Source organism: Planococcus citri, chromosome 2 (assembly GCF_950023065.1).
Source record: "Planococcus citri chromosome 2, ihPlaCitr1.1, whole genome shotgun sequence".
NCBI lineage: Eukaryota > Metazoa > Arthropoda > Insecta > Hemiptera > Pseudococcidae > Planococcus > Planococcus citri.
The window spans coordinates 62,837,915-62,853,779 of record NC_088678.1 but is presented as its reverse complement, the minus strand read 5'-3'; the positions used below and the strand labels follow the sequence as shown (position 1 = coordinate 62,853,779).

Below are 15,865 nucleotides of genomic sequence, written 5' to 3'. Positions count from 1 at the left end.
TTTATTCGTGTATTGTTTTGATTGATAAATTTGAAATATGTACGATAGCAGAGAAGAGGGGATTACAAGGATTTTGTGATAATGCGTAGAAATATAAAAGTTGGATAACTTGACGATCGATGTGCTATAGATAAGTTGAAAAAATGCGGTTTTTGACTCAAATTGGGGTTGGAAGTTTTTTTTTTTTTAGCAAATCGTGGTCTACGAAACATTTTTGAAAATGGAAAAACGTGTTGTTGGAATATTTTACGAGCGGAAAAACAGTTGAAAATAATTGAAAAATAAACTGAAACTGAAGCTGGAAAATGAAACGAACTGAAACTAAAATACAAAAATTGGAAATTCAAATAATTTGGGTAAAATTTTGCATTGAATCGCTAAAATAGTTGAAAATCACTAAAAAAAGGAATAAAATATTTTAAAAATTGAATGATAATTTGCCAAAATTGTGTGAAATGAGTATAATAAAAATAAAATTATTAGTTTCACCCCCCCCTCCCGGCTATCGGTTATTGAAGATTACCTTGAATTGATGAAAAATCAGCATACTTAATTGAATAAAATTTTACGAAAATTGCTTGAAAATTTGTTAAAATGTCATGAAAATGACTGAAATGAGGTAACGATTAATGAACCGTCGAAAAAATTGGGTAAAATATCATCAAAATGCTCTAATTTGAAAAAAGGATAATTTGTTGAAAATTGCGAAAAATTGATTGAAATAATATTAACGATTTCGAAATGGAATGAATAGCGGAAAAGTCACATGAAGTGTCATAAAAACAGTTAAACTGGCGTATAAATCATCTGAAAGTTGCCGAAAATGTATGTGAAATTTTGCAAAAATTGCGCTTAAAACATTGTTAAAATTTGTTAGAATGACATAGAATTTATAAAAACTTGAGAACGACTGAAACTTGATGAATATGTTTCGAAATTTGAGTTGAGTAAAATTTTGCAAAAGTCACCCAGATTATTAAAAATTGATTGAATAAATAACTGAAAATTTATGAAGCAATGTGAAAATTGAGCAAAAATATTCAAAAAAGTACCGAACAAATCGTTAAACATTTTGCCAAAAAAACTAGATGAAATGTCTCAGAAAAACTGTCCAATTGGTACAAAAACTGCTAAAAATTACCAAAAAAAAATTTGATGGAATTTTAGTGAAAATTCAAAACTTTGTGACCCCTTGAAACTGGGCATAACAATCATGGCAATTATACACGCCCAGTTTCAAAAAATGTAAAAAAAAACAAAAAAAACTTTACAACCATTGCTTTAAAAATTTGGATGAAACTTGTTAAAAAATTTCCAAATTTTGATCAAATATTTTCAAAGTTACGTGAAGATTTCCGAAAATTGTGTGAAGCATTATAAAATTTGTCAAATTGACTTCTCAATTATTAAAAATTACTATAATTGATGAAAAATCAGCACAATTCGGCAAACCTTTTGAAAAATACTTGAAAATGTGTACAATTGCAAAAATATTCTAATATCAAACAAATTATAAAGAATTCTGAAAATTCGTGAAATATTGTCAGAATTGAATGAAATGTTGCAAAAATTACACGTAGAAAAATTATTGTAAAAATAGGCTTGAAAGTTGCTGAAAATGACCAAATACTTGCTGTAAGTTTGACAAATTCAGCAAGAAATTGATGAAATTTTTGTAAAATTGAGTTGAAGTTGGCAATAACTGCGTGTAATATGGTTAAAAGTTGACAAAGTACCTCAAAATTCGAGTAAAATTTTGCAAACATCAAAAATAATGTAACCCAATGAGGAGAAAAAGGAGCAAAAAAAATTATTCAAGGCTAATTTTTTTTAAATCGTCTTTAACCCATCAGCCTTACTTCTTGCTTTTTTGGCAAAATCCCAAAAAAGTCCCATTTTTTCCATTTCAAAATCCAATTTTTAAAATTTTTCATAAATTTTCAACTTTTAATTTTTATTTTTTTATTTTTTTCCATCTAAAAAAGAATTTCAAAAATAAAATCTAAATAATTGTTTGCCCTTTGTTTAATTTTTTTTTTTTTTGAAAATGACAAAAGTTGACCCCTGTCCCTCCTTTTTTTTCTCCCTCCCTCTTCCCTTTCTCCTCAAAAAATATTGAAACATTTATAAAAATGCATTCTTCCAATAAGGAAACGTTGGAATTTAATCAAAAAATCTCGAATCTAAAATTTGAACACTCTCCACATGCTGAAAGATGTTTTTCAATTAGCCTACCATCTCGATGAACACCACACCCTCAAAAATTGGACTATCTTGAACTTGGTTGATAACTCATCGAAACCAATTCCGTAGTTTCTACTCTAAGTACTTATTTGTGTGATACCAAATACCAATTGAAATCTACGAGTAGAAATGTATCCAAGAATGTCGATAACAGATTTAGGGATGTCTTTCAGCTAATAATATTGTAGATTTCGTATTATCTTTCACAACATGAGATGAACTTTGAACCCTTCTTTTTTTTTTTACAAAGATATGGTCATGTGGTGAATAAAATCCGTTACTCTGTGTATGGTGACGATTACGTCAACATTGGTCACATGTCCGGTTTCCTTCCTCATTAACGAATTCCTTTACAGGTATCTAGAGGAGATAAAAAATTACGTAGATGTGTATGACTTACCTAGATAAACCTGTTACATGTACTTATACGTACCAATTAGCAGCATTGCTTTATTATGGTGTGAAGCTGTGTGGACTATGGAGTATGGAAAGTTTATGTATCGATAGAATAATAATCGATGAACGCGGGAAAATGTGCTGCAGATATTTGCAATTCATTCGACACTCCGATATGTACCTAGACCTACAGTAGCAATCAAGCAGTCTGGTCGAACTACCTCTGCACAGCAAAAAAAATCATTCTATAGACATATTTCATGTACTCTAGTATACGATGTAATAAGTTGTATTCAATGGTATGTACTTTTTTCTCGATCGGTCACTAACTACAGCAGCAGAATGTATGAGGAGGGAGATACTTGTATGTACGTGGAGATAATGCGTGTTTTTTTTTTTTTTTGTCAAAGGTAGTATTTTATTTTATTTTTTTATTCGGCGTATTCACGCGAAGGATGGATGCTGCGTTAGTACGAGATTGTCAACGACCGACCCATCAACCTAACACAACGCATCATCGTGCCCCTCTTTCTCTTTCATGTACTCTGTACAAGTACTCGATGGCTCTCGATGATGGTACTCTCATTGAAGAGTGTTTTACATTTTTCGTGTTCGCATTCCATTGAGCTCGGCCGCGTTCTCACACGCATATTTTTTCGCGAGCCCGTCGACTCCATACAGCATGCAGCATAGCGCAGCGTGCAACTTGCCAGCGTCAGCCACTACCAGTGAACAGGTGAATTGTTGGTGTGTGCTGTGCACATGGTGTCGTTGGTGCTGTCGTATCGGTGACGTAGCTGTGATGTACGAGTATGTTGAGTGAAATGAGTTATTATTTAGGGTGAATGTTGTGTTGATTTGGAAGAGAAATTGCGTTAAAAAGAGGGTAGGTCGGTATTGAAGGTAGATGGTAGTTGCACATGTGAGAAGGTCTCCGAATATTTGGCTCGGATTGTGAGGACAAAATAAAAATCAGGAATTCAGGAGAAATTTTAGATAGTGTACAAATATAGCCATTTTATCGCAGAATTGAACGTAAAGGTTGAAATATTATTTAGAATGATGAATTTTTGGAAATACACAATATATTAGATCCAATAATACAAAAGTTGATTGAATGACGTAGTAAATCGTTAACTTTTTTTCATACATTTCTGCGAAATTTTACTGTAATTTCGTCGTTTTTTGGTCATTTAAAGCCTTTTTATTTAATTTTTTTCAAATACATATATTTTTACGTCGTTTTCACGCAGTTTCAGCTCTTTTTCATGTATTTTTACAAATTTTATTGAAGTTTCCTCTTTAATTGCCAACTTTCAGTAATTTTAATATTTCATTGAATATTTTACATCATTTTTATGCTGTCAGGGTATCTAACAGGTACCTAGTAAAAGTAGTGAATTTAGTCAAAAAGGTAGTAAAAAAATTAAAAAATTCTAACTCGAATCAAAAAACAATAACTTCAAATTATTGAAAAAAGTTTATTTTTGATGAAATTAAAAAATACTTTGTAAGTAAGAAATATTATTCTTAATTTTCTCCCAATTTCGTTTTTTTTTTTTTTTTTTTTTTAAATTTCCTGTGAAAAATTCGGCTCTGTTATTTTTTGTGTATAAAGAGGGGGGGGGTCGAGTCGAGGGCTTTCTAAAAATTTGGTTGGAAAAAAGTAGTGAAAAGTGATTTTTTTCAAAAAAAAAAAAAATTCCGTCAGATAGCATGGCCAGTTTAACTACTCCTTCGTGGATTTTTGATGAATTTTGCTGCAGTTTCGTATATTTTTAAGTGTTTTTAATTCATTCCAATTATTGTTTTTACTCCATTTTTATAGTTTTAACGCTTTTTTTAATCGATTTTTGGCTAATTTTTGACGTCACGTTTTCACGATTTCAAATTTTCAACGAAGTAAAATCTCAGTAATTATGAAATTTACAGAAAAAATCAAATGAAAAACTATCGAGCATTTGTTAGTGTTTTTCAAATGTAAAAATTCTTCAATTTGTTTGAAAAAATATGCATAATTTCCTTTTTTAGGGGTCCCCAAAGTGGGTGGGGGGTTTGAAAAAGGGTTGAAAATTACGAATATTGAGGGAGCTTGATGCTTAATTTTTAAAACGTTGCGTTAGGGGCAAATCGCAGGTTTCTCGTTTTCCAGGGGTTCTCAAAATATCGAAATTACGAAAAATTGAAAAATTGGATTTCTGAGAGTACCCGCGGAAAATTTTATTTGGCTCAAAATTTTGTAGGATGGTTGGAGGACGGAGGTCTTTCAAACAGGTATTTTACGCTATACAAGTTTTTGAAAATAATACTCAGTGGTTCCTAATTTTTTTTTTAAATTCACAACTTTGGAAACCCCCGGATCCCCATTTATTGCAACATTTTAAGAGTGGTCGAGTAGATAACTGTCTGGTGCCAAAAAATGGTGTGATCGGGACTCGTACTTTTATTTGAATTTCGTCGTATTTTCTAATTTTTAAGAGTTTCAATGCTATTTTGAACGTTTTTACTATTTTTTACTGATTTTATCATTTTTTTCGTGCATTTTTGGAAATTTTACTACAATTTTGTCTTTTTTTGTTGATTTTTAGTGTTTTTATTGCATTGATTTGTGTTTTGAGGAGGTTTTAACGAGATATATTTTTCGCAATGTTCGCTAAATTTTGGCAAGTTTCACAATTTTTTAAGTGTTTTTACGTTTTACGTCATAATGTTCTTTTTTGTGTAGTTTATCAGCGCAATTTTTATTTTCGCGATATTTTATGCATTTTTTTAATAAAGCACCATAAACTAGTAAATGACAAATTGGTGATAGATAGCTTGTTTTTTTTTTTTTTTTTTTTTTGATTAAATTTGGTGCTCAGCTCTTATCAAAATTGCATCGACCTTTTTCTTGAAGGTCATTGACCTTGTCATAATTTGTGAAAAAAATGAATGAAGTCTTATGTTGATTATGGCCCCTTCAATATACGGTATCATTAGTCCAATTTTCACTACCTTCTGCCTTTCTTCTGGCCATTTTTTATTTTTCAATTCCATGTTTCCTGCCTTTCTCTATCAGTGTTCTTTTTATTAGTATTTTTTTCGAAGGTACAGTTTTTTAAAAAAATCAAGTTTTCAAAAATTGTATTTTCGTAGAATTTGTAGTTTATTGCGAACATTTTTATCTTTCGTTATCATTTATTATATTTTACACGTTGAATGGTGATCTATGAAAGTTGTATGACTAATTGTTCAGGTATTTATGAGTACGAGTACTTCCTACCGTACCTTACCTATCCATGATGCATGTTTTCTTATCGCGACCTATTCATTCATTTAATTACAGAATAAGTCATCTGGCATTATCATGGAAGTCACGTGTTTTATTTTTAAACACAATCGTTCAGTTTTCAGTGACTGATAACGTTATTGTATCCTGATTATGGCCGAAGTTATTCATCTGGAAATTCATTTTCGTAAAAAGATATTTTTTTTCGTCTTAAATTCGATATTTTTGACCTCGATTTGAGCTCAGTTTTCAGTTCCATCCAGAAATATTTCATTTATAAATACAGACGGAGATTGTAGAGGGGGAAGTATTGTAGCATTATTATTCTAGTAATTCGTCGTAAATCTGTCAAATTATGTATTGAAGATATTTTCATCGAAGAGAGAGGAAGAAAAAATGACTTTGTGTTGCAAGATTTTGACGTTTTTATGTCTTCTTCTATTACACGTTGGTATGATTTCGAAATCGTGGCATCGTCGTACTCAGTCGTATAATCTCTGGCGATACCCTTCAAAATAGTAGGTAAACATTTTGTTTGACAATCTGACATTTTAAAATACGTACAGTACGTATCGTTCTGTCAAGCCAATCAAATTATCTTATATGTATCCAGCTACATATCTATAGGTACTTTTAGTTGCACAGACCTACTTCAGTAGCGGTTAATCTTCTTTTAAATTTTGGGATAATGTATCGCTCGGTTGCGAAAAAGAAGAAACACATGCATACAAAGACTATACAGACGAGCCGAGGAAAAGAAGTCAACAAACGCGACGTGAAAAGTGATTTGAACTAGAAGAAGGAGGAGGAGGTAAGAAACACGTTACGTAGCGTCGTATGATTCACTGTACATATTATCGCATGCAGAGCGAAGATTGTCGAGGAGTACCAAACATACATAAAGGATGTTAGAAAAGTCGTCTATCGAGTTTTGAATTTCATTCAGTAAGATTGAGTCGTCGTCGTAATGTACTCGCGGAGTTCTTACGTCGTATAGCGTTTTGCCGCTGATCAGCGATCTGCGGTCCAAGACGCTGATCCGGTTTTGCTGCGGTCGGGGGTACGAGTCTGACGAGTATTTACAAACATACTACGAGTATCCAGCTCGAGCGAGAGTCGAGATCCAAAGATACCAGAGTTATAGATCGCGACGATGATCTTGGAGAGATGGGTTCACAGAATCTGTGCAGAGTGATAGAAGTAAAAAGAGTAGCGAGACAAAACGCACCAAAAAACCTGCTTTGTAACACGTTGCTGTTGAAATAAGTACGCGAGTAAAAATTACTATATTACTTGTTACGAACTACTACATATGTATGTACGAGCATTAGATCGAGCCTATTTGAAATATTGGTCGTACTCTTACTGCGTAAATGAGCTGACGATGATAGTGATGATGATCGTGATGACGACAACGACGAAGATCAACTAGTTTTTCCTCTCTACGCGCTGTAGTGGGGGCAGAGATGTATGTTTGCATGAAATCGAGCACTTTAAATTAAATTCTTATTGGATTTGTCACACGTTATAAACGACCATGATGCGGGCCAAAGAACTCGGCTGAAGACGACTTCGATATTGGAGAAGAAATCCACCATGCAAAAGTTGATCCTGGACGCAAGGTACATATTAGTCTGTGTATGTTCGAAATCAAAGAACTGCGAATTGCGTCTCATCTGCGCTATTTCTATCGTCACTTCATTTACAAAGAGTCACTGAAGGGTCAATTGAACCAATTAGAAAATCGCAATCAGCGCAGAAACTTCGTGTGCTGAATTGTTTCAACTTATTCCGGAGCTGAAGAGCGAGGTGACCATTTATCGTACTCGAGCGAGCTTCTAGTACCCTATGTATGTGTAAAATGGCATAATGGTCATCGCTGAGCCACCGGTATGATTTCCGGCCAAACACACAGCTCTGTTTGTGGATCGGTTTTTAAAATTCCTCTGTTCTCGAAGCGTGAAGAAAGGTGCTTGCTGGTACTATATGTACGTCCATAGGTAAAATTCAACGGAAGTAACGCGACAAGCGCAGAGACAAAAGCTGTATGCCGATGGAGGTACTCGGGTTTGCAATTATGGACTGGTATGGATGACGATACCGTTTGCTGAATTGCGTTCTGTGTGTTTGATGGTGAGGTACCTCGAGCAGTGGGTGGTGTGCAGATTTTTGAACTTTGAAGTAAAGTTGTTGCGAATTTGCGATTTAGAAGATTCGAGCCTCATTGACGGCTTCTACTCTTAGTAAAAAGTTTGGTAAGAAATAATGGTGGTTATTTTACTAGATCGTCCGGGGAGGGGGGCTGGATTGGAATCGACTTCACTTTCGGCACGAATTGGTGCGGAATTCGTCAAAAACAAAAATTGAAATAGTAGAGGTATTTTTGATTCGCCTCCCCCTCCCTCCCCACCTAAAAACTTGGAATGCCGGAAAAAGGTTCAAAAAAATCGAAAAATTAAAATGTGAGATTTTACCCCTTCCTCCAGAATTGTAAAGTGTTTGACCTGCTAATAGTCCTGCTTTTTTATTTTGAGATTTTGTTAATCACCGTTGAATAAAAATAATAATTGATTATAAATTGTTTTCGAAACAATTTTTCCATTTTTTTTTACCATTTTTGATGTTTTTGAACGATTTTCAGTTCATTTTTAGAGGTTTTCATTACATCAGCTAAATGATTTGTATTATTAATCCGGCGTATGAAAATAGAAATAATTGAACCGCCTCCCCCCCCTAATCCTCTGGGACAACTTTTTTTCAGAGATGACATCCTAAGGAATATTTTAAAGCCAACTTCCCAAAAAAAAGATGGTGGCCATTTACCTAGAAAGCTGAAATTTGGGTTATACCCCCTATTTTCGATCTGCCAAATCGATTGGAAACGGTTTCAAACTGTTTTTGAGCAGTTCTGGAGCCTCCAGTAGATTTTTGAAACTTTAAATTTTCACAAAATTTCCTCGAATGAAGTTGGAAATCTGAAATTTACTTTGTTCTCCAACTCAAACACAATATTAAGTCGACTGCTGGTGGGTTTGAGTCATTTTGAAGCTTCCAGCTGTTTTTTGAAACTTGATAGTTCCACGAAATTTTATCAAATACAGTTGAAAGGTCAAAATTCATTCCGCAAACTAATTTCAATTCGGTATGAAGTCGACTGCAGATGGATTTCGAGTCGTTTTGAAGCTTCCAGCTACTTTTTGAACCTTCATGGCCCATAAGGCATCCGTTATTTTTTTCAAAATCTGTGTATTCCAGTCTGGAACATATTTTTGTCCATCGATTTCATTTATACTTGTTTGAAAATTTGAAAAATTGTCTTTCCTGCTCCGTTTGAGGTAGAAAGATGAAATTCTCAGTTTACCCTTTATTTTTGACATTATTACGAAGTGGACTGCAGGCGATTTCAATCCTGGCCGTTATGAAGCCTCCAGCGAATTTTTTGACATTTATCTTTTTCAAAAAATACCACAAAATCTGTCCGAATCAACTTTAGCACGTACTGTGTAGAGTAAATTTTGGCTTTCCAAATCCATTTGATGAAATTTTGTGGAAATTTCAAATTTCAAAAAACTGCTGGAGGCTCCAGAACTGCTCAAAATGGTTTCAAACCCTTTCCAATCAGTTTGGTGGATCAAAAATAGGGTATATTTCAAATTTCAGCTTTCTAAATTAATTGGGTAAAATTTTAATTTTTTTTCTCATTTTTAGCTAGAATTTGATTTTTAAAAATTCATCAAAAATCGAAAAATACACTTTAGCATTTGAAATTTTGGTTGGTCATCATGAATTTTTATAATTGCTCTTTCGGTCTAATTCAAAAATTTTCGATTTCAGCATGTTCTAAGGAGTTTGAATTTTTTGAAATGACATTTGAACAATTTTTATGATGTTATAGTTATAACAATTTTTTGAAATTCTGATGACCTTTTGTCAATTTTTATCACATTTTCTTGAATTCTTTCAATTTTTGAACAAACTTGCACCGAATTTATTTTTACAATCCTCCTCTCCTCCTTCACTTCCAACAATACAAATTCTACAAAATATTTTTGAAAAAAAAATCTCGTCAAGTCGACTTACGAAAAAATACCAAGCACATGAAATACTATATTTTCATGAGATAAATGAAGCCGGATATAATCACTCCTCTTCCCTCCCCTCCCACCCTTCCAACCAAACCCTCGTTCGATGCAAAAGTGATACTACTCTGTAATAAATTAAGGGGCGTATCGTCGTAAAATAATACCTGCAAGTTATCCCCCAATCGTAAAATGTATATAGACCTATTTCTTTTCTTTTTCTTCTTCTTCTTATTGATGTTATTTTTGCAATTATATTCGATACATCTATACTATGATTATGTCTATAGGATTCTCGTAATGCCAGCTGTACCATTTGCCATTTCTTTCAGCCTCTATATATCCATTCGACGAATAGTTACAATTATTATACCACGACGTCATCGTTTTGTCTGCGTCTATTTGCGTATGTCTCCGATGTACACATAATAACATAGTACTATGATATGTTCTCTATGTACTCGTACCTTCTCCGGGACATATTATACCGTCAGTAGGTATGAGATACGAAATCTGCTGGCTGTGAAAATATGCTATGCAATAGTTCTACTTTAAATAGTACTTAGTTCTTACCTTGTCTTATAATCTACATATTTCTACTTCATTAGCTCAGATGAACGTACATATTTCGATTACGTCTAGTCTAGCGACACTTCTCTTTGGCTTTTTTTTCTTTCGTCTTTTTCGATTTCTAACGTAATAATTAAATATTGCGTTACACCGACTCGACACGTATGTACGAGTTGAAAAAGATGCATGCTGCGGCTTGCAACTTTATGGTCTATGATGACGACAACAACTAGTGACATAAAGAGCATTGAGATCTGCTTACCTACCTGGTGAAACTCCATAGATATAGTCTACGTATACGAATATATTACGTGCGAATAAAAACAAAACAACAAAAATACACCGTTGAATCGCAGCAGTCGTCGCGCCGCGTCTTGGTCACGAAAGTCACGAAATTCAACAGGTGAAACGACATCATCTTGGTCGGCGTCGCTCGTCGTCCTCAAGCGTCGGTTATGTTGTTTGCTGTGACTGCTGATGCTGTTGCTATCCGTGAAAATGATGATGAAAACTCTCTCGGACGACGGTTCGCGAAATCGTAGAGTCGAGTAAATTGATTATAATTTCAGTAATTCTCGTAATTGATGGGCTACGAAATAGCGACATCGATGATGTTACTTTTCTTTGAAATTGGATGTCGATTTTTATGTCATTTGCATCTACCCACTGCCTTATTATGTCTATGAGGTTCATTTCGGTTCAGTTTTCCCGGCTTTTGAGGTAAAAATCTGAAACTCAGTTGATACCAACCTTTTGATACTGCTGCGAGCAAATTGCTTTTTGTTGAAGTGCAGATGCCGAGTGAATTTCGACTTTCTAACTTCATTTCAATTTGGAGAAATTGTGGAAATTTCAAGTTTTTAAAATCTGCTAGAGGCTTCAGAACAGCTCAAAATAAATTCGAATCTGTTTTCAATCGATGGGAGGGGTAGGGGGCGGAAATAGGCTATCTACGAGTATATCTCAAATTTCAGCTTTCTAGATAAATTTGGTAAAATTTTGAGTTTTTTTCTCATTTTTTGGGCCAAAGATTTTTAAAAAATGTTTCAAAATGAAAACTCGAATTTTGAAAATTCAAGCTGCTCTTTATTTGAACAGTTTTTATTGAAAAAATGCAGTGAGGTCAATTTTTTCTGTAAATAATTTGAATTTCTAATTTTTGCTAGAGAAGCGGAAAGGAGGTCAGGAAATTTTCGAAATTGAATTAGTGAACCATTTTTGTTGCCTGAGGCGAGTTTTCTGAAAATAATTGCGAAAAAGAAATAGAGAAGTAGTGATTTTTGAAAGAAATCCAATTCAAACCTCCCTTCTCCTCCTCCTCTCCCCCTCCCTTTCACAAAAATTGTAAATTTTCAAAGAAAACGAAATCAATTGTATTCCATGTCTGGAAACAATTTTCATTTCTAAAGATTTTGTACAGCTTTTAAAAATCTCAACAAAGACCCCCTCCTTTCATACTCACGCCCCCTCCCATCAAAACAATTTTTAGATAGATTCTTGATTTCCATGGTTGAGTGAAGAATATGAAAATCTACCCAAATCCAGTGATTCCATAAATTTTCAAGCATCAATATTTCTTTTGTATTACTTTTTTTTACCAAAAAAGACAGTCTTTGATCTGTGTATATTAGCACCGTGAGGAAAAATAAATAATAAATAGTGGACATGTCTTGAAAGAAAGTGTAAAAACCATCGAGCTCAGATTTAATTTCGATTCACTTCTCTTTATTATTATCCCAAAAAATTCAAAATTTGATTAAAAATCGAGGTGGCTTTCATTTGTGATAATCTCACTGTAGAAATTTTTATCTTTAATGACGATTTTGTACGTTCAGTCTTTTCTTCAAAAAGTATTCGGACACCCCCTCCCCCCACCAAACATGAAAAATTGACCATTACTGCAGTGGTGAACTCAGTTAATTGAAATCGTGTTTAAAAATTGAATCAGTTTCTATCTTGAGGTGTCCACCTCCGATTTGAACGGGACCGCGATTTTTGGAAAGAGCATGTTCTAAAACTCCCAAATCCAAATTTTTAGCTGCCCAATTTCATTCATGCCTTCTGGAGCAAATTAAAAATTCTGGAGAAATTTAAAAATTGCACTGGAGGCTCCAAAATGGCTGGAAATGACAGAACTCGGCCTCGGGGGGGGGGGGGGGTTTGGACGAAATACAGCGATTCGCGCAAATTTCAAAAATTTCCTCACAACCGGTAAAATTTTGATTTTTTTTATATTTTTTATTTGAAAAAAACTGGTCAAAAAACCACTCTTGAGGTGTCCCTTCCGAAACCGACTCAAATGTGGATAAACTTGTTGAACAGATCGAGTATAACACACAACTCGATTTTTAGCTGCCCAACTTCATATTCACGCTTTCTGGAGCAAATTCAAAATTCTGGAAAAATTGTGAAATAGCGCTGGAGGCTCCAGAATGGCTGGAAATGGCGAAATTTGGATTTTAGGGGTTAATATCAGTTTTAGAATTTATTTTGAACATTTTTACTGATCAAGTACGTACTTTTTTTTAAAAAAAGCATAAATCACCAAAATAGTCAATTTTGGATTTTCGAAAATTCGCCAAAAATCGAAAAATGAACTTGGGCAGCTGAAAATTTGGTTTGGGGGTTTTAGAACCTGTTCTTTCCAAAAATCGCGGTCCCGTTCAAATCGGAGGCGGACACCTCAAGAGGTTCCATTGTAAGCTCAGAAACCCCCCCCCCCCCCCCCAAAAAAAAAGTGAAATTGTGCATAATTTTTGAAAATTTTTCCAACATTTTGTCTCTTTAATTCATTTTGAAGAAGAAGTTTTGCATTTTTGATCTCAATGGCTGCTTAGAAACAAGTTCGATCGAAATCAAAAAAAAAAAAATCACAAAATTAAATTTTTCGGTCTGAGAAATTCAAAATTTGAGATATTTTTTTGAGAAAATTTGTTCAAAAAGCAAATTGCCGATACGTTATCAATTTAAACCTAGATCACATCGCTCCGTCTGCCACAGAAGACGTGACGAGGTCTATGGACTTGGTATACCTTCAGCCAGCTTTCTTTACCGCGGCAATTTTACGTATCTGCTGATTCGTCGGTCGATTATTATTCCCTGGAAGTCTCTGCAAGTACAATCACGTATAATGTATTACCTACTATCTATCTAAATATAGAAAAATTGGACAAAGTTGTTGACATATGTAACGATCGGACAGTCATGTGCCGTGCATTACGAACCGGTGCACAATTTTCTTATTTAATTGTCGAGCTAATAAGCTCTCGCTGTATATGGTGTGCCGGTTTAGTACGCGTAGGTCTAGGTACTGGCCGTATTATTGGTATATAATGTGTATATAAACAACATACTACAAATATACGAGTACGCTCATAGTAGGTAGAGGTACGTCGATAATGACGTAAAAAATAACACCTGCTTGCCAATAGTATTCTCACGGTGGTGGTGGCGGTGAGTAAACTAGTTCCATTGTAGCAGAGCAACAAAGACAGAAAATGAGAAAGAAAACACCGCTGCATAAAAATAAAAAAAAGGAAAAGCTGACTGACGCACCCTACTACAGTACTGGATGCGATGTCGACGACTCCAAAAAAAATATACTCGCTCTCCCGTGACCAAGATGAAACGATCATATGTACTACGTAGATCGCGATAATGACCTATTAACCAATTATACGAGTACCAAAGAGAGAGAGAGAAAGAGAGAGGATCGTTTTATGCGCTGCACTCGCACACATACATCGAACCGCGAAATACATATATCTAGGTGTAGTGGAGGAAAGGAAAAAAAGAAATGAAAAACCAGTAACACTGGCCGGAACCTTGTCCACACGTTGGTGAACACCGTTTCCTATTTGTCGACATGAGTCGATGAGAATATGTAGTGTATTTGTAAACTATTACTATTTGTAGGTATACGAGTACATATTTAATAAATTCGGTTTTATTTGCGTCAAATTTCCATTTCCTCTTCTTCTCGGCAGCAAGAACGACGACCTAAACGTGAAAGAAAGCACGCGAACACGCATCGTCGAGTCGCTCTTCGTCATCACGATGATTTTTTCGTTAGTTGGTAATTCGCAGTTTAGCCCGCGACGACGATTAGGATCATAAACGGCATATATGTTCAACGAGCTAAACGATTAGGCCGGTTACGTTGATGGTTTTCGCGAAAAGAGATCAACCGTTTGTTTTTGTGGTCGTTTTGAGAATATTATAAAGACCTGGAGCCGCTCACTATATAGTCGAGATAGTGACTTGGAAAGTATGTAGTATGTATTTTGAGCAAAGGTATCCGGCACACGGTGAGGAGGTAACCTGTTAGCGGATTCATGCAATCGTGAAACGCTAATGGCTCGCAGTTGCTTATCTAACGTAATTATCATCGATCGAATTACGATTACCGGTCAAGATATGGACGTGGTAATTTGTAATACAGAGAGAGGCTATGGAATTAATCGGTAGTGCTTGCTGGGAGGTTGAACACAACGCGAATTGAAATTAGTCCGAAGATATTCGATGATTATACTCTTATAAAAGCCAAGCAATCGGCGACGATAAAGTGGCGGAGTGGAGATGGAATGACGTACCTGCTACCTTGTCAAGATCAATCGATCCTGTGAAGTAAACCGCGAATAAACGTAACCGACGGAGGTAATGAGGTGAAATTGAACGCAAAATGCGAATCGAGTCGTTTGAATAAATGATGATATTTTTTTTAACCGGTGGCTAGATTATTTTAGTGAATTATTTGAGATTCGCTGTGAGAAGATAGGTAAAGGGACGATATGGTTTATGAATTTTTGAAACTTCCCTTACGGAGGTGGAATTTGTGTGGTTGAGTTTGGAAATCATTATTTTACTAATTTTGTCTTGTTTTTTGCTCTTGTGTGTCCTTTTTTGTCAAAATGTCCAAAAAAATGCTAAATTTTGTCTTATGTAATTGCCAAAAAATACTTGTTTTTTTTTGGAAAAATTATTAGAAAGTTTCATTTCTGACAAAATTGTCAAAAGCACCATTTTTTCGACTAAATTGTTAAAAACTCAATTTTGTAAAAAAATTGTTGAAAACTCTTTTTTTTGACCAAATTGACAAAAAGTCCCGTTTTGGCCAAAATTGTCATGAAGTGTCGCTTTTTACAAAACTTATCAAAAAGTTCTAATTTTTACAAAAATTGCTAAGAAATAAAGATACTGATTTTTGAATCAGCCTTTTAAAAAGTCTTATTTTTCCAAAATTTCTGAATAAGTCTTGCTTTTTGAAAAAACTGCATATTTTGCTTGAATTTCCAAAAAAAAATAAGGA

General features: G+C 34.4%; 1 protein-coding gene across 6 annotated transcripts in view; it reads left to right on the top strand.

The window, feature by feature from the left end:
- cno (canoe) overlaps nt 1–15,865 on the top strand; it is a 199,279-nt gene that overhangs the window by 27,631 nt on the left and 155,783 nt on the right. The gene's annotated exons all lie outside the window — the stretch shown is intronic.